This window comes from Neopelma chrysocephalum, unplaced genomic scaffold, assembly GCF_003984885.1.
Source record: "Neopelma chrysocephalum unplaced genomic scaffold, ASM398488v2 Primary Assembly neopelma1_84, whole genome shotgun sequence".
Taxonomy (NCBI): Eukaryota; Metazoa; Chordata; class Aves; order Passeriformes; family Pipridae; genus Neopelma; species Neopelma chrysocephalum.
Window position 1 is genome coordinate 6265289 of NW_020897746.1, and position 18883 is coordinate 6284171.

Below are 18883 nucleotides of genomic sequence, written 5' to 3' on the forward strand. Positions count from 1 at the left end.
GCCACCATGGGTGAGTGAAGGTGCTTAGTGAGGAGCAGAGAATTGAGGGTTTTTAGCCCCAAATTACTGGGCAGCAGTGAGCAAGTGGCTTTGCCTTTTCTTTTTTCCCTCCTACTGATTTAGTTTGGAAGCATTTCACAGGGCACTTTCTCCTGCTAAATGGTGATAAAACCCTGGGCTCAATAACTGAGATCTGCTGTCTGGCATCAGAGCAACACAAATAACAATAAAAGAAACAAAATAGTGGTGAGTCAGGCTGGTTTTGACTTGGAAAAACATCAGTTATCCTTATTACTCACCAGCTCTGTCGTCTCCTCTGGGAGACTCTGCCGGCCACCAGCAAGGCTGCAGTCGTAGAGAGGCTGTATTTAGCTCAGGCCCTCCTAGAAATGGTTCTCCCTGGGGTTTTGGAGGGTCAGTGATTGCATATCCATGTCATCAGTACCATGAGCAGCCTTTTTGCAGAGCAAAAGCCTGTTGCGGGTGAGCCCAGTGGAACCACAGGGCCAAAGACGTGACACGGCATGGAGAAGCCACAGTCCATGGGGGGGTTGGACAAGCCTTGAGGTCCACGTCTTTGTCTGGGTGGAAAAAACAGAGGAGGAGGCCTGGAGGAGGATCACCCTGTCCCCAACACTGGCTGTGGTCACCCCTGGGCTCCTGAGTGGTGTTCAAGCCCCGGCTCTGTCGTGCCCCTCAGAGCATCATCACAGCAGCCTGATGCATCTGAAACACGCACAGAGGGGCCGAGTCCAGCTGGAAGTTGATTTCAGCTATTGAGACTTGTATTTATTAATTTGTAGCCCATTTGCTTTCTTTTGGCACCATTTTTCTCTGCAAGTGAAAAATTTCCCCTGAATCACAGCGTGTTATTTCCACTTGTCAAGATAAAGGTTAATGAAATACCAGTAACTGCATCACAAATCCAGCTCTGTATCTACCCAGGATTTTATATGGCAAGTTATACTGCACAGCCTGTTCTTAGAAAAGGCTATAATCAGAAAAACCAAAACTGTCAGAGATCAAGAAATTCACAGTTAGAGCGGCTGAGCCTCTGCCCTTCACTCCTCACCTCTCGCCTGTGGGACAAGGAAAAAAACCTCCTGGAACTGGCACAAAGAAGTGTGGGACTAGATTTCCTCCAATAGAGAAGATTCTGCAGGGCTGCAGAATTTAAACAGCATTTTCCTTTGAAAACATTGTCTGCCTCTGGATAATGGTTACTTGGATATTTATACCCTGTGTAAATAATACATAAATACACAAACACCATAGAATCATAGAGTTGGAAGGGACCATCGAGTCCTATAAATACATATAGGATTTAGAAGCAACATAATGCTATAATTGACATACGGCTGTCTTCAAAGAGATTTGCACCAGAGACACGGAGAGAATTTGAAATACTTGCTGCAAAGAGTGCCCCAAACGTGGAACCACTGGGGCTTATCCAAAGGACACTGTGTGCCCAGGGACTGGGGAGCTGAGACCAATTACACCATTGCAAACACACCTTCGAGATCCGCCAGCACAGGGTCAGACCCCAAATTAAACACTTGCAAGTACAGAAGATGCCCCCGCTCAGCAGCGGTTTGGGCACGTGAGCTTTCAGGAAGGAAGGGAGGAGCTGCTTTGTTTTCTTCCTAGGGAAGGCCGGCGACGGATGGGATGAGTGTCAGAAGCTGCCGTTTGGGATGAGTCAGGAGATCGGCATGGGGCGGTTTGCGTTAATACCGGCTTGAACACATGCCAAAGAGGATTTCCAAAATTCACAGCCAGTTATTTCTTGTCACAGAGTTAAGAGATCCTATAGCCTGTTCTTCCACTCCGAGGCATGCGATCAAAAGCCTGCGGAGATTATTCTGAGAAGGTTTGTTTGTTCTGTAAATATGTTTTTAAAATCTTGAATACAGATGACTAAGTTTTTTTTAAAAAAAACAACAATCCAAAAAACTTCTAACAGATCAAACCCTCTCACAGAGAATCTTATCCCTCCTTGGAGGTGGATTAAAAAGCATTGTTATGAAATCCCACTGCAGATTTTATTATGGGCTAAATCAAAATGCTTTGGAGTTTTTGGAATTCAGATCTGAAGTTCAGCGTTTCAGCCCATATGCTCCATATAAAAGTAAGATAAAGAAAGGGATGTACTTTTTCTTCCTTTTGATATGCAAAGATTTCAGACGAAATGCTTACTTTCCAATTTGCTTTTTCAGTAGAAATTCACTAGAGATCATATCAACCTGAAATACCCTGTGAAGCCCAAGGAGCTCCTGAGATGATGGATGACATCAAGAGCCAAAAGAAGGTGTACAAAGCATCTGCAGAAAGAGATCCTTAATCACTCTCTGAAGCCTGTTGATTTGTTGCCAAGTACTTAACTTAAAGCCTGTGTTGTCATATATCTAACTTTAAAATTTAATGAACCAGTTGGAGAGAGGAAATCTCTGTTAAAAAATTCAGTCCTGTCCCTTCAGCTGCAGTGTGAGCAATAACACACTTCGCTGGATACTCTCAGCAAGTCCCTTGTTAAAACAGGAGCACCAAATGAGATCTAATTTTCCTAATATTTGTAGACTACAATGCAAGAAGGAAAATATTTGAGATTTTATGTATTCCTGAAGAATAGTAAAAAAAAAAAAAAACCAACAAAACACCAATGCAAGCTGCTCCCCAGGTTATTTGCTAGACCTCTTTCTTTCACAAGTATTTTACTGTTGAAATTGAATATCAATAGTATTTTTATCTTTTAAAAAATCTTTTGCCCACTAGATGGCTGTAATTGTTATGGCCATGCTTCATTTTTGGTATCAAATTCCCATCCTCAACAAAATCTATTCTTCTTTTTTGCTATTCTGCAGCACATGCTCTTGCTCTCCAGTGCAGTGTTTGAAATTATGGGCTCCTCGCTTTGCAAATTTCAGCTGTTTTTACAAAATCTAGGTGTTCAAGATGGCTCCTGCAATGCCTCACATCTGAGGCACAGGAAGCCACCACCATTTTGAAGGATAAAGTGGGACTTCATCTTCCATTACTGAAAGAAATACTTTGTTTTCTGCTAATACAAAGAATGATCAAAGACTCGGAGCCCTTCGGAAAGGCTTTCCAATAGTGTGGCACTTAATGCAAGCAGTTTGTGATTACTGTTATAGCACAAAAACGTTGTAAATCTGATGAACGAGAGCCCAGAAGGCAGGATTGAGCATCTCCTGCGTCCTAGATTCAGCTGAGGAGCTGATGTGAAAAAGAAGCAGGATCTCCTGGAAGGAAAACTCAAACGATATATCACAGGGAATAAAATTTCCCTGCTGTTTGCACAGGCTCTAGTCCAAGAGCAGGAGTGGGTCTGGGTAGTGGATTTGCAAAGTGTTTGCTGGCTGTGGTTCCCTGTGGCCGCAGTTTTCCAGAAGCTCCACCCAAAGGGAACGACCGTGTAGGCTCAGGTGAGGGGAAAGACTTTCCTGATTCAGCCACTGAGCAGGACACCGGTGGTTCCTCTGAACAGAAATGCCTGGATATAAACATCTCCATATGTTTGACAGATCTTGACTACAAGATATGGAAAGGGAACTGGCTGTCTTGTTTTGTAAGTCAAACACAAGTTTTAAGCAGCATGCAAAGACATTCGTAGGAACTCTCCACTAAGCGTGAGCCAGTACAGATTCACCGAGGCATCACTACAGCCCCTCACACAGAGCCTGGGTCTGCCACCAGCAGATAAATCTGCCCTTAATGGGAATTATTTGTTATACAATGAGGAGTTTGCCCCTCAGTTCAGCACTGCACCAACAGGGTGATCAGGGGCCATCAGGTTTCATAAGACTGAAGTGCAACTCCTCCATTAAGCCTCTCTTGAGAGGGTTCGTTCAGCTGGATTGTGAGCAGCTGGACTGGGGCAGTGCCTGTGCCTCAGTTAAAATCACCTCACCAGCACAGCCTGTGCACCCCACACCGAGCTCTGTGGATCAACTGGTACAGAAGAGAAGAGAGAGCACCTCTGGCAAAGGATGTGCTGTGGTAGGGTTTGGTTCAGAAGAAATTCAGGACTGCTGTAGCGTGCTGGTTTAATATCAGTCAAGTAGATAATTTCACTTATTGCTCACTCTTCCAGAAATACCCTGTCAAGGTGCTTGGGAGGTCCACCTGCAGTCAAACCAGTGCGTCCCCCTGCTTTACCTACATTTCTTCCTAATTCAGTATTATCAAGCACTCTCCTCCTGCCTGTGCACAAATAGGTCCCTGCCAGCACGTGAGTCCCGTGTGCTGTGGGTTGGTCAGCCAGAGGCTGGTCTCTGCCTCTCCAAATCCAGCACCAGGCGTTGTCCCCAGCCCCACCTTGACCCAGCTGCCTTATCGTGATGGGTGTGGGGGTCTGGTTTGTCTTCCGTCCTTCCTGGCATATGCAAATCCAGCCTACCTGGGTATTTAAATCAAGTTCATTGCCATGCTAGCTGAACACCTTATAAAGTGATGTTAATCAAGGAAGAATAATGAGCCTTCAGATTCCCCTAAGTTGTAAGTAAGGACACAGTGCTCAAGTAAAACATCTCTCATTCTAAATGGGTCTTTATTTCTAAGTCTTCTGCATCCACAAAACAGGATAAAGTAAACACTCTGAGATGAATGGATGAAAAGAGCAAGGTACTACTCAGGAAGATGGACATCTGTTTTACCCTCTCTTCCTACTCTCTTCAAAGTAATTCCTGCCATCATCCTTTGAAACAATATGAATAAGTCCCTAAAACTCAAGAGACTTCTTTGAGATCCTCTGACTCACCGACTTTTCTGTCTTTCTGTGTCTACAGCAAATCTTGCTGAACAGGTTGAACCAAAATGATCTCCATCCAAACATTCTGCAAATAGATCAGTTCCATATCCTGTACCAAACATCCTACCTGGAGCCCACTGAATAAATGGATGTCTTTGCTATAAAATTATAAACCAGAACTTCATGTAGCACCATACCCATATAGATTTGAAATAATTTAGCTTCCAGCATAGAGTTTCCAGCATTGCAATAGCAGTAGTATAAATAGCTACAGTCTCTGAGCACTGTAAAGGACAGGGATTAAGGTCAGCAGCCACACTGCAGTGGTTTGCCTTTGAAGACTATCTGGAGCAGACTATGGAAGGTACAGGGTATGTGAGGCTCCCACTCAACTGTGATGGGGTTGTGGATGCCTTGTATTTGCCACTAATCACTCTGGAGGGATTTTAATAAGGAACAGATGTAGGAAAACCTGCAAGACACTTTTTAATAACAGAAGCTGGCTTGCAGAGAGGACAAGGCTGGTTCAAGACCACGGCACCTGCTCCTACCTGTAGCAAAGCTCCCTCTGAGCTCTGTGTCCCAGTGGAGCACACCCTCCACCCATCTCACCTGCACAAAGCAAACCAAATACCACAGGGGTTTGCTGGGTAAACGACTCACCCCTGAGATATCAGCTCTGGGGAGAAACAGAGGAAGAGCTGCAATGGGTGCTCCTCACCTCATGTGACTCATCCTGGAAAGATGTTTGGGTATTTTTAAAGTTGACAGAAGGCAGGTTTAGATTAGATATCAGGAAGAAATTCTTCCCTGTGAGGATGATGAGGCCCTGGCACAGATTGCCCACAGAAGCTGTGGCTGCCCCGTCCCTGGAAGTGTTCAAGGCCAAGTTGGACAGGGTTTGGAGCAACCTGGGATAGTGGAAGGTGTCCCTGCTCATGGCAGGGGGTTGGACTAGATGAGCATTAAGGTTCCACACCATCCAAATCATTCTATGACTCTCTTTGGGAGGGTGACACCCATAAGACCCTGAAATATATTCAACTGCACCAGAGACTTGTCTGAATTGTGCAGAGATACCCAACTGGAGTCAAAGAGCCAGAGGAAGCCATGAAGGCTGAGAGAACCATGTTGGGTTGGATGGCTGCTCACTTCCTGGGGCTGAGCACTCTCACTCATGGGTCCAGAGCCAAAGCCCCCACAGCCAGTGGGGAGACTCTGTTTGACATCCCCAATGTTGGACAGGGCTTTGGGGTGGATCAGGCTTTCCCAAAAGGGACGTCTGTCACCTTCATTAATCTTATCTGGGGATTGCTCCGAAACAAAGCGCTTTGTGAGCCTGAACAAAATCACCGGGGAGCGCTCGGCGGCGAATTCTTTTGCATGCTCCCTTTTTGTTTTGTATGATTTCCAACATTTCTGGCAAAAACATTTCCTCTGACTGTTTTCCTTCTAGAAACAGCCTCTTCCAGACAGGGCTGCTCTGCCACTATTTAGCTGGGTAGACACAAGGCTATTTAAAACACAGAGCTGGAACATTAGCAAAACACTTGTCTCATTCCAAGACAAGCAGGGGAGGGGAGGGTGCGCATCGCCGGGTGCAACCTTGCCCGTCCCCGGGAGGTTTGTGCCTGCGTCATGCTGATTTGTGCTGAATTTAGGGCTTCTGGGGATGAAGCCTGTGACAAAATCTGACAAGATTTTTTAGAAGCCGCTAGTTCACAGCCTTGAGTATTTATGATTTTTGGCTGCCGGCTCTCGCGCGCTTCGCGGTCAGCAGTTTAATTATTTACCAGGCTCTACACGGCACCGCTCAAGCAGCAACCATCCAACCCGACATTTTGATAATGCGAGGGTAATTGGGTTATTTTTTTCTTTTTTTCCCTTTCCCTCCCACCAGCTCCAACCCCCTATTCTGCTGGGAGATGCAGAGTCATAGCTCTGCTGGCTTGGCTTCCCGCCACCTCGCTGCTCCTTTAAAACCCCATACCTCCCATTGAAGGAACTCGGTGTCCTGTTCGCCAGGAGGACGTCAATGTTTCTATGGAAACTCTTCCCAAAGATTCTCGCTCCGCGCTGCCGCTGCTGCGTATTGTATGACCGGCTTTGTACACTGCAATTCATTATCAGGGCTGTGATGAAAAGGGAGCAGCTTTCTGCCCAAAGGGAAAAAGCATTAAAAAAAAAAAAAAAGAAAAAAATATCCAAACTCAAAACACTACCCCCCCGCCTTAATATTAATAAAATAAGCCACTAAAACCAAAGGTGTTAAAGCTGTTTGGTATTTGAGCCATGAATGGAATCTGCTCGCCTGTGCTTCTTGCAATGAAAAATACCCTTCCCTGAATAATTAGCTCAGCTGAAGAGGCTTATAAATTCTATGTAAGGTCCTTTTTCTTCCGAGTAGCTGGGAGAAAATTTTCCACCTCTCACCATTACAATCACAATGATGGATGAGTGTCACGTAGGTAACAAATGGGCCTGAGCAGGAACCCTGAGTTGAGCGCTGGGGAGGCTCAAACCCAGGCTCAGGTTTTGCATTTGAATTAACGTCTGCAAAAGGGGACGCAGAATTAATAGGCTGAAGGAAGATTCACATTAATTTCCCATTTGCCTCAATAACAGAAAATCTCTGGGACCAGGAGAGAACATGTTGATGCTGTTTATGTGCATGTCCCTTACTAATGATGTCCAAGGGTGACCAGATCACCCACCTCTCTGCAGATGAGCTCCAGGTACTACATACTAGAAAGGCAAAAGGTCAAGGTTTTGTTTCCACCTCTATCACAGATTTGCTCTTATTTTGTATTCAGACATAACTGTTAACTTTGAAAATCTGAATTTCTGGGTGCTGCTCTGAAGGAGCCGAGGACCTGGTTTCCTTGACTCCAGTGGATCACTGGCAGGCTCTTGGCATCTCGGGCAATCAGATCGCAGGTCCCCCAAAGCAGATACCTCAAAACCAAGGTACTCAACTCGTGACACCTGCAGAAAGGCAACTCCTTAACCCAGCAGAAGTTTGAGATCTCCTGAAGGAAAACATTACGTTCATCTACTATGCTGGGAACCAGCACTGAGTAAAGATGAGGATGAGAGGAGACAAGTATTTTATTTTTAAACCTTATGAATTTCTGAGTAGTTCTGCTTTGTTGCTTTCCTAGGGAGGAAGGCAGGGTTGGGAAGATCAGAATTTCAAACTCTGCTCGCTCCCTGATGCCACACTAAAGACTTGTATTACCTTTAATTGATGTTTCTGAGTGCATCCTCATTGATTTACTCCAGCCGCGCTCTTTATGCAGGGAACATTCTATTCTCAGAGCGTAATCTAGACCCATGCAAACAATATAGATGTTTCCTGATAACATAATTTAGAAAGAGGAGATGTAATTACTGCCTGTGCTCAATGCACAGCATCTCTGTGCTTGCCAGAGCACTGCAAACCCATGACCCCTTTCGGAATCCACACAGGGAGAAACTCCCAAATCCTTCAATGTGGTTCTCATTTTGCCGTTTCCATCTTATTAAATATGCTGGTACTTGTGCCTTTGATTTTAACTTCCTAAGGATAGCTCATGCTGAAATTATTTAGGAGGCTCTCAAAGGCTCTTAGATGAAATTCAGGGATCATTCCTGCGGAAATGTGTCTATTCGTGGAAGAGGGGACAGCAGCAATGTGGGCATCAGCTGCAGAGGAATGGGAAGGGGACCCAGCAAGTTCTCCCTGGGGTAACCTGTTCTTTTAAGAAGTGCGACAAAGCAGGTTCCTGTTGTTAAGGACTTCTCTTAAATACTTGAAGAGGAGGTTGGAACTCATCTGACCTGCTCCAAAACCAGTCAGCTTGGCTGCACGTAGCGCAATTGCTGTGATTTAGGATGAGTAGTTGGAGTGCTTTTGTCTTATAAATCATCCCACAACACTATGTTTCATTCTCTTCTCTCTGATGGAAGGATATATAGGGTGAGACAATCTGAGTTTTCATCTCTAGGGTCAAATCTGTCTCAGTTCAGCAGTGCCTGGAAAGCATCGCCCTGCAGTGGGGTTTTATGTGAGATAAGCACATGTCCCTCCACGGCACGGTCAATTGGGATCCACAGCATGGAAAAATCACCACTGTAATTGCTCCCTGCGTCAGCTGCCTCAGGGAAAAAAATAAAATAAAATAATAAATAAATAAAAATCAGTGACTGAATTGGCCCCGGAGACTGAGTCACTCTCCTCTCATTTGGAGAGTGGTCCCTCCTGAACACTTTTCCACATTGCAAAGCCACCACATAATGGAACAATTCAGCTCCACTGACAGCCCTGGCTAAAATAGCCCCGGAGCCACACGGTGAGATAGGGGAGGTGTTGTAGGTCAGTGCTGAGGTGCTTGGCAGGACTGTCAGCAGGAGTCATGCCCACACTAAGAGAGTTTTCCAAATTACTTCAGAGAGGCCAGAATTAGCTCTTAACCCTGATGCAACAGTTCAGAGTGAAGCCCTTTTATATTTTGAGTTCCTGCTCATCAGGTATCGACTTCTCCCCAAGTTCTGCAGCAGCAGTGGCAGCTTTTCTGCTGGCATTGGTGGTTAATGGTTGAGCACAGGTTGGGCCTGGGACTTCCTATCAGAGGAGAAGGCCCAACTCTGCAGTCTGTTTCCTTGCTGGGGTCTGATGGAGCCTGAATTTAGTTTGCCCTGTGACCCTGGGTAAAGTCAAACTACAGATAATAAGCGTTTCCTGTTTAAAAATCTTTAAACATAGAGCTAAATAGGTATTAGGAATCAAAGCTCCATATTGTAATTGCATGTAATTATCTGAATTGGACATGAGGGAAACAAGAGTTGAGTTCATTGACCATTGGGATTAATAGAGAGCAAGGAGACCACCTTCAAGGAAAATAACAGCAACCAAAGACGTTGTGAGCAGAAAACACAATCAAAGAGGAACCAGTTCACAAAAATGAGAGTAAATGCCACTGGCAGCATTAATCCTTTTGTCTTCCTATTGCTATGGAGCCTCCCAAATCCCAAATCTGGTGAGACTGGACAGCCCAGAGGGTTTGGTTTAAAACCAGTTCAGGTTAATTCTGCAGGATAAGCAGAGACTAAACCGCATAGCTCGTGACATAACAATGTCACCTGTTCATGATAAGGAACCAAACTGAAGTTTGTTTAAAAAAAAGCCATTTCTAATAAGGCAGAAGAGCAGTCAAATCAATGACTGAGAGGAACCAGAGGTGAAAGCTGAGAAAAAGAGATATTAATACATTCATTTTTAAACATTTTAATTTAAAGTCACAGGAAAACCATTCAGTGTGTGTCCTGGGGTTTCTTTAAACAGGGAAAGAAGATTAAAATACTAATCTCCACCGATTTCCCTGTGCAGCAGCAAAAATGAGTGTGGCTCAAAGGACTGACCTATGAGAAAAGATTAGGAGCAGCTAAATTTGTATAGCTTGGCTAAGCAACAACCATGAGGGACACTCTGGGAGGGTGCAAAACCAGACAAAAGGGAGTATTATTTGGAAAGACAACAGAGTTAGGGGATGAAAATTAAAGAAAGGTCAGGCAGAATGGTAAAGAAATGTCCTCTAAGACTCTGGCATGTGTCTTAACCAATGAAAGCCATGACACTCTGAGCGTATAAGTACAGGGATGAAGTAGATGCTGGTGTGGCTGGGTGCTACCAGTGACTTCAAGCACTTCTATTCTTGAGTTTCCAAAGCAAATCACCTTTAGAAAAGTGACAGCTCAGCTCATACTATAAATCATTTCTTCTCAAGCTCAGCATCCAGCAGCCACCGATCAGTTCTTAAAATCTTGAGCAAAAAATAAACCACAAGGAACAATCCTGCGCTCCGAGGGAATGGACAAGCTAATCTAATACATCTTTGTCATCTCTGGTTTCCATGACAGTTGCATAATCAGACATTTATGTAAGTAGAGGTTTCCTCCTTAAATAGCAGCCTATGATCTCATCCGCACCTACGGTATAACCCATTTGAATGGAAATGATGTGCCAGTCATGTGTACAACTAATTTTTTAATGCTTCTCGCTTATTTTTATTTATTTGTTGTGGCAAATCAGCCTGGCGAGTACTGCTCACACATGACTAACTCTCCCTGTTGTGGTCTTCTCGTGGTCCAGAAATAACCATGGTCCCCAGGTCCAATGAATGGCTGGGCTCCACGATTTGCTCAACGATTCAGAATGAAAAGGGAAGTGCAGCACCTAAGCCTGCTGCCTTCATAGAATCACAGAATGGTTTGGGTTGAAAGAGACCTTGAAGACTATCTAGTTCCAACCCCCTGCCATGGGCAGGGACACCTTCCACTATCCCAGGTTGCTCCAAGCCCCATCCAATCTGGCCTTGGACACTTCCAGGGATGGGGCAGCCACAGCTTCTCTGGTCAACCTGTGCCAGGGCCTCACCACCCTCACAAGGAAGAATTTGTTCCTTGTATCTAATCTAAGCCTGTCCTCTGTCAGTTTGAAGCCATTTCCCCTTGTCCTGTCACTCCAGGCCCTTGTCCAAAGGCACTCTCCAGCTCTCTGGCACTGGAAGGGGCTTTGAGTTCCCCCTGGACCCTTCTCTTCTCCAGGCTGAACAACCCCACCTTTCTCAGCAGAGGTGCTCCAGCCCTGATCATCTCTGTGGCCTCCTCTGGACCTGCTCCAGCAGGTCCATGTCCTCCTTACACTGAGGGACCCCAGAGCTGGACACAGCACTGCAGGTCTGGGGGTCTCACAAGAGCAGAGCACAGAGGAGCAGAATCACCTTCCTCGACCTGCTGGTGACACTTCCCCTGATTGGCTTTTGGGGCTGCCAGTGCACACTGTGGGTCATGTCCAGCCTCTCATCACCAGAACCCCCAAGTCCTCCTTGGCAGGGCTGCTCCCACAGCAGCTCTCTTCAAGCAGCTCTAACCTGCAGGGGTTACCAGCCGCCCTCTGACACTGTTTCAGGTTTGCCAGGAGGGTGAGATTTCCTCACCGTATCCTTCCTGCAAGGGGCTGGAGCGAGGACCACGGTGGGAGAGCTCCAGGGGTTTGTCTTGGCCAATTTGGGCTTTTCTTCCTCTCAAGGCAGGAGGAAATCACTCAGGGCATCTCTGCTCCTGCTGCAGAGACTACCTGAAGGCTCCTCTGAGCTTATGCCTCTGCAGAGTATCATAAAGCAATGCCAAAAATACAGATCCTTTCCTCTATACCACATTAATTGAAATGAAGACAAGCAGACCCAGTCCATGAAATCTCACTCCTACTCCCATCTAAGATCGTGTAATAAGAGTGAAAGGCAAGCAAAAGTAACTGCAGTTAAATCTGCATGCAAAAAACCCCAAAAAACATCTAAAAAAAAATCGGTTACCTGGAAGGAGTGGCTTTTATCTAAAGACTGCAGACATCAGCAGTCTGGGGAGCTGATCCCAGTAGGCAAATAGTTCTTAATATGGATGTTCTGGGGTATCAGACACTCTTCAAAACCTGTTCAGAAGCCGTGTCCAGTGAGTTGATCCTGAAATGTAAGTGGTCCTATTTAAACCATCCTCTTAGTGCTTTTTTGCATCACTCTGCATCAACCACTGCACACAAAAATATCCTCCCAGCAGAGTAAAACAGGCAAGAACAGAAATCTAATCTGATCTGCCAGCCTTTGCAGCCTCAAATTTGCAGGACTCTTGCCAGCCTTTGGATGTTGCAGTGCCTCCTCTCAAAGATCCCACTATTAGAACAACACAAAGTATATTATGGACTATTGTTCCCAACGTCAAACAATCAGCAGAAATATCTCCACTGGCTCCTCAGCCTAATCTCCCTTCTCCCACTGAAGCTGATTTAGCGACAAAGATAGAGAAAAATAGGGTGGATTGGGGTTTGCAAGTGATTGTCAATTGGATTTTGCGAGCCCAGCGGTGTCTCAGAGCAGACTCCACTTTTCCCTGAGCCCCCTGCGGCTCCCATTAGCCTCGATAACTGGTTCTAATTTTGGCCAGGACGTTTGCCCGGATTTTTGGAGAGGTGGTGATGGGGGGGGCTTCTTTCCCTTGTGCAGAGCAGCTCCCACCTCCATGCAGCAAACACGGGCTGTGTAATGGCTTAATTACAGGGAGCACTCCTGCTCGTACAGCCGGGCTCTGACGCACGTTACGTAACTGGATTGTTAATGCTTTTTATATGTTGGCGGAACTGAAATTAAAAGAGGAAATTATTCTCCTGATGCTCAACTCTAATCCCCATCTGTCTGTGTTTTTACTTTTCTGCACTTGCAAAGCTCCCTGATCAAAAGGTCTTGAATAGATTCCAGATTTCCAATTTAGTTTGCTTATGCAACCCAAAATATTATGGCAGTCTTTCCTGGGGGCGATTAAGCATATATTTTCAGTTCCTCCAATTCTCTGTGTTCCAAGAGTGCTAAAAATGGCATAAAGCTTTAGCTCATTCCATACTGTTAACACCACAAACAACTTTTCTTTTTTTTTAAGACTTTTTAAAAAGATAGGAATAGCCAAGAGCTTTGCAAGGAAGGAAAATAGTCTGAAAAAAAAATAAATGGGATTTGTTAAATGTCCCCTATGCCTTGGCAAAAACAAGCAGGGAGTCTCTACTGATAGAGCTGTGCAGCCAAGGCAAACAACGTGGGACCAGACAAGGAGCAAGGAGGGAGTCTTCAACCAGGGCAGATCCCTGAATCCAAAAATCTCAAGAGCTCTTTGGATCTAGACTTTCGCTTTGTCCCATCCAAAGGATGAGCTTCAGCTGGACAGCTGAGAATAGATCTGATCTTTCTTGTCGTACTGGGATCATCCCCACCTGAAAATTGCCACAATTTTTTTTTATCCATTTGCTCTTCTTTCCCAGTCCTTCCTCTGGTGCTAGAACTGTGTGATCAACAGATGTTTTAATTTGAGGGAATGACAAGGCTCCTTAAGTTGGAAAGTCTACCTTTTATTCAAAGCACCAGGAAATGAACCCAAAGTGTTTTGTTTCATCATCTCTTTGGTTTCCAAGTGCAGGAGGGGAGCTGGCACCACACTCACCTGGATCCCATGTGACCATGATGCTGGGACACAGGAGCAGGGAGTGGAGAGAATGCTTGGGACCATTGGTGTTGGGTGCACTGCTCTTAAAGAAGGGGGTTTTTTTAAATACAGAAGAAAAGTTTATATTTACCCACGGCTGATGGGCACCTGCTCACATGGGTGATGGAACAGGTAGCTACACACAGGATGGTGTCACCCCTTCTGACCACTGAAGGAATGCTGGAATCACAGTGCAAGCCTAGATCAAAAGTCTGAATGGCACTTTTTCCAAATTTGGATTAGGGAAGCTGTGATTTAAGGCATTTGCTGATTCCCAGAAAATACTGATTTCTGGCTCAGTCAAGGCTTGCAGCCTTTCTGCTTTCCAGGATAATTTGATTTGAGAGTCCAAGTGCTGTCAATCTCCCAGGTTTCAGAGAAACTCAGCACAGGAGATGCCCAGGAACCAAACAGGTGATCCTGGGGGAAGCCCTGCTGATCCCAACCTGCCTGGTTTTGCTGGACTCAGCATCAGACCATCTCTGCTGTTTTGACAAAGTGCCAAACTCTACCCTGAACATCTCCAGCCTGAGCTTCCCTCCAGCAAGCTCCAGTCTTAAACACACCAGCACACTTGAATCCTTAGAGCAGAAGGGGTGTTGGAGAAACCCCCACCACAGCTGGCACGTCCAGCAAAGGGAACAGGGCTCCATGTACTCAGCAAAGTGGCTTCAGTCAAATCACACAAGCCATTTATTATCTGTATTTCAGCAACACCCACAGGCTTCAGGCAGGGACCTGCACTCTGCCTGTACAACAACATCCAAATATAGAACAAGACGACAGCACAACCACAAAGCTTCACTCAGAAAGCATCGCTCCCTTCCCTGCCCTGGCAATAGTCCCTCCAGCCCCAAACCGGAGAGGAGCTGCTCTTGCTTTTGCCAGAAAGCATATTATAAGGAACAGCATATTATAAGGAATTTTTTTAATGTTTTTAGCAGTGTGACAGAACCACCAGTTCTAGCAAGGCAGGAGGGTAATCATCTGCCAGAGCTGCTCAGGTTCCAGGTTTGGGGAGTATTTAAGCATATGCTAAAATTCCCTTGTCTCTGGTTAGAGCAAAGCACGTGTTTAAATGCTTTGCTGAGCAGAGGTGGACTTAAGGACATACCTTGCTTTAGGCATGTGCTTAACTACTTTGTAAAATTAAACTGAAGATAATCAAGTGCTTTTGCTGAATCAGGCCCAAGTGCTCTGCAAACCCCCATCCTCTTAAGCAACACAGCTTTCAGCAGCATTTAATTTGAGAACATGCTCAGAAAATACCATTAAAAAAATGTTAAAGAGCCAGGAGCCTTTAGAGAGTGGAAATAAATAACTAAAAAGATATCTGAGGAAATCATTAAACTGCACAAACCAGCACTGGGCTTTAAAAAAAGAAACTTTGCCTTGTGCTAGTTCAGCATTTGCACATAGATGAGAGATGCTTCAGCTGCAGGGACCCAATTTGTGATGGATTTTTCCTCCAGCTCATGCTACCAATGCTGCCACCGGGTCAGACAGGTTCAGCCTCATATGTTTGCCCTTCAGTCCAGCCCCGAAGAGGGTTATTTTGCAGAGCAGGGTGGGAGGAGACCTGCTGGTAACAGATATGTCCAGTGTGTGCCCCTGGGGCAGGGGGTTCCGGCTGGGAGAGGTCCCTGATCAAATGTTGCTGCTCTCAGTGGAGAGCACCCCATGTATAAATAACCCCAGATTCCCTTACTCCGTGACCTTCATGTCTCAGCCCTGCCAAACCAGCTCTGTGCAAATCCAAACTTATCACAGTCACACCTCCAGCCCAGACAGGCCTCCCTGTGGGTTTTGGGCTCCCATCCCAGCTCGGGGTGATGGTGATGCCCCCTCCATAGGGAATCATCCTCAGATGAGCACAGCTCAGCTGGATTCACCACTGGTGCCTTTGGGGTGGTTGGCCAGGAGATGGGGTGTACTGGAGTGTTCTCGTGGAAAAGGTTTGATAAATGGGTTTGCACATTCTCAGATGTCTTAATAAGAAATAGCAAAGTTTAGGTGGAGTTTACATTAAATGGAGCTGTGCCTTGCAAACCTTTACCCTTGTTTTTTTTATGCGTTTCTTGAATACTAAACTGTCTGCAGATAAAATTGTTGTAGCTCATATAACACAGGGATCGCGCCCTCTCCCCCACCCCAGACTTTCATCAAGAGGAGATTTCCTGGTTAGTCTGAGTCTAGCAAATCTAAGGCCGGACTGGCAGCATTTCAAGTCAACTTGGGCTGATTTGGAGCTTGGACACATAAACTCAGTGACCCCAAAGAGAAGGAAACGTGGCTGTTCCTGTGTCAGTCCAAACCTAAAGCACGTTGCTGAATCAAAGCTTCAGAGCAAACTCACCCTGAATGTGCACCCAAGGCACCAAGGTGAGCAGGGCATCCCAAAAAACAACCCCCCAGCCAAACACCTGCCTTATTATCACACCTGCCTGATTACACACACAGCCTTATTATCATTTATGATCTGTGCAACTTTCCTCGATAGCTCAAAAATAAAATGGCATTTCTTTAGGAGAGCGACATTTCCTATTAACTGTAACAGCCCAAGAAAACCTCAAGTGCCAGCACAGCTGATCCAGGCTTTTTCCTTGCCATAAAGCCCTAAAGTGTCTGTTACCAGTTGTTTTCCTTAAAATTTGATCTTGAAATTTTGTCAACAATGAAAAAGAATGACAAATAATTCCTTCCTGAGCAATTTTGTATAAATATTCAAAAGCTTTTAAAAAAATAATCAGAGTCACCAATGGCATTGCTGAAGCTCACAGTGCACTGCTGCCCCATTGCTGGAATAGCATAAATCTGTGATTTTTCTCTTTTTTTATGTTGGGGTTTTTTTTTGCACAGGTGCCTGGGGAGATGCAGAATTTTAGATTTGCTTGATGCCAGCGTTCCCAGCTCTGGCTTTAAAATTCCCAGCAGCACAAGCTGTTGCAGAAGACAAGTGAAAGGGGGCCCTGAGGTGCCACTTTCCAACACGCTGTGTTGTTGATCCCTCCCTGGTTGTCTCTATGAGCAGCAGTGCAAAGGCTCAAGTGTGTTTTCACATTTGCCACTGCAGGAAAACCCTGTTTTGAAGTCTCAGTGGTGTGTCATGGAAAAGCTCTTGAGAAATGTGCTGGCTGGAGACAGCCCTGCTTATTTTGGGATCACTAGACACATCCTTCAGAGACCCTTTCCCTACAGGACAAGGGCTCAAACATCAGGTCTCAGGTGATCATCGTCCCTTCAGCATCCAAATAAATAATAAATGTGCTGGGTAACAACCTTCTGAGCACATGGAGAAGTGAAATAGCCAAAAAATGGCCATGAGAAGTTCATGGAGTTTTGGGTTTGTGCCTTCAACCCCAGGCTGTCAGGGACACCGGGGTCAGGTCACGCACCCTTCGGTGGGGCTGAAGTTGAACCCTCACCCTCAAGACAGGAGGAAAGGCAGATGCCAGTGTTTTCTCCCTGTCAGCACTTCTTGAAGGCTTAAAAGCTTTGCTTTGGTTTTAAAAAGCTTCTTTCAGCACTGTCAATGCCCAGGGACCTTTTAAATTTAAAAATAAATAAATAATTACATTATATCTTTTAAAACTCAGGGCAGAAATTCTTGTCCCACATTTGAATTCCTCATTCAGCCAATAATCCCTCGTTGAGGGAATAATATACACTTTTTCTTAAAATCGTTTTTATTTTATGTCCAATTTCTTTTTAATTTTTATTTTTATTTGAGTGCTCTAAGCACACCAAACTTTTCAGATGCTGTTTGTTCACAGCCAGGGCTTTAGGGCTGGGCCTGTTTGAGAAACCAGAGCGTTTGGGTGAAGTCTGGGTTACTCACTGTTTATTTGGACAAGTAGGTATTTTGCAATTCTTCATAAGGCTGAAGCTATGTTTTCACCGTGAAAGAAACACCAACTGCATCTGGGCAAATTCCAGTGGGGTTTTAAGCTCAAACTCGTCTTCATGTGGCTCTGAATTTCCTTACAATACACAAAACCTTCAATCCTGGTACCACTGAGCTGCTGCTGGATAAGGAGCAGCCGGGGGGTCTGAATGGACCAGCAATGTCAAAGTTGTTCTGAATAGCAACACTGCTCGTGCTGTTTGGGATCTCAGAGGGAATCCCAGCTCATCCCAAAAATATTTCCATCACTCACTCGTCCTGACCACCCTGTGACCCCGGGAGATCTGGCAGGTCCAGAGGGGTTTGTGCTGGTGCCAAGGTGGAGGGAGCTCAGCACAGAGATACCTGCCCAGGGATCGGGTGTCAGGCAGGGATATTTAGGAAAATATTGTCACTTTCTTTTCCCCTCCAGGTAAATAATGACAGATCTACTAAATTGGAAGCTGTGACCAGGCTCTCTGGTTCAACCATTTCAGTTTTAAAGCAACACCATAATATTACCATAAAAACAGACAAACAAACCCAAAAATGGAATCCAAACCACTGTGCAGCATAACTCTCACTTTAGGGGTTTTTCATTATTATTAAAAACTGCAAAATAGTGACGTCCCAGGTCAGACTGTGACTGCTGGTAATACCACGAAACTGCATTTCAGGTAATTTTAAAATGCTTCCTAAAAGCAATATATAGGATACTGAAGCAAGCTATGAAACTTCCCATCAAAAAACTTCCTTTGTTTTCCCTCTTGTCCTTGGTAACAGCACTTTTAACCTGTCCCAAAAGCGCAATGAGGACAAACCCAGCTGCCAATGTGCCTCAGGCATCTCTGCATTTCCCAGGAGGGGTAACCACATCACATCCCCCCAGGGACCTGCCTCGGGAATGCTCTGTTTGAAACAGAGCCCTAAAGTCGTGCAACCCCTTGGATAAATATAGTTGTGTAACGACAGTTTATTCCTTTGCAAGAGTAAGCGAAGTTGCAGCTGCCCTGGGGACTTTTCACAAGTTTCAGCTCTGGGTCAGTCCTGTGTATCAAGTTGGATGGAGCAACACTTCAGTGCTCGGGTAAAATCTGTTATTTCCCACAGGAAAACCACTGATCCCTCTAAAAGAATGTGATCTGCTTCATACACACCTTTTGTATCAC

At 45.3% G+C, this 18883-nt stretch overlaps 1 long non-coding RNA gene across 3 annotated transcripts in view; it reads right to left on the reverse strand.

The window, feature by feature from the left end:
* The window catches only part of LOC113971478, a 33774-nt gene extending 15933 nt beyond the window's left edge, over positions 1–17841 (reverse strand). For 2 of the 3 annotated variants that reach the window (XR_003535566.1, XR_003535568.1), the window contains exons 1-3: positions 8007–8117; positions 6759–6924; positions 300–581 (exon numbers count right to left, since the gene is read on the reverse strand). This is a non-coding gene — a long non-coding RNA (uncharacterized LOC113971478). Of the gene's footprint in view, positions 1–299; positions 582–6758; positions 6925–8006; positions 8118–17669 lie in introns of those variants that run through there. The other variant, XR_003535567.1, reaches the window with a different exon arrangement.
* Between the last annotated feature and the right edge of the window lie 1042 nt (positions 17842–18883).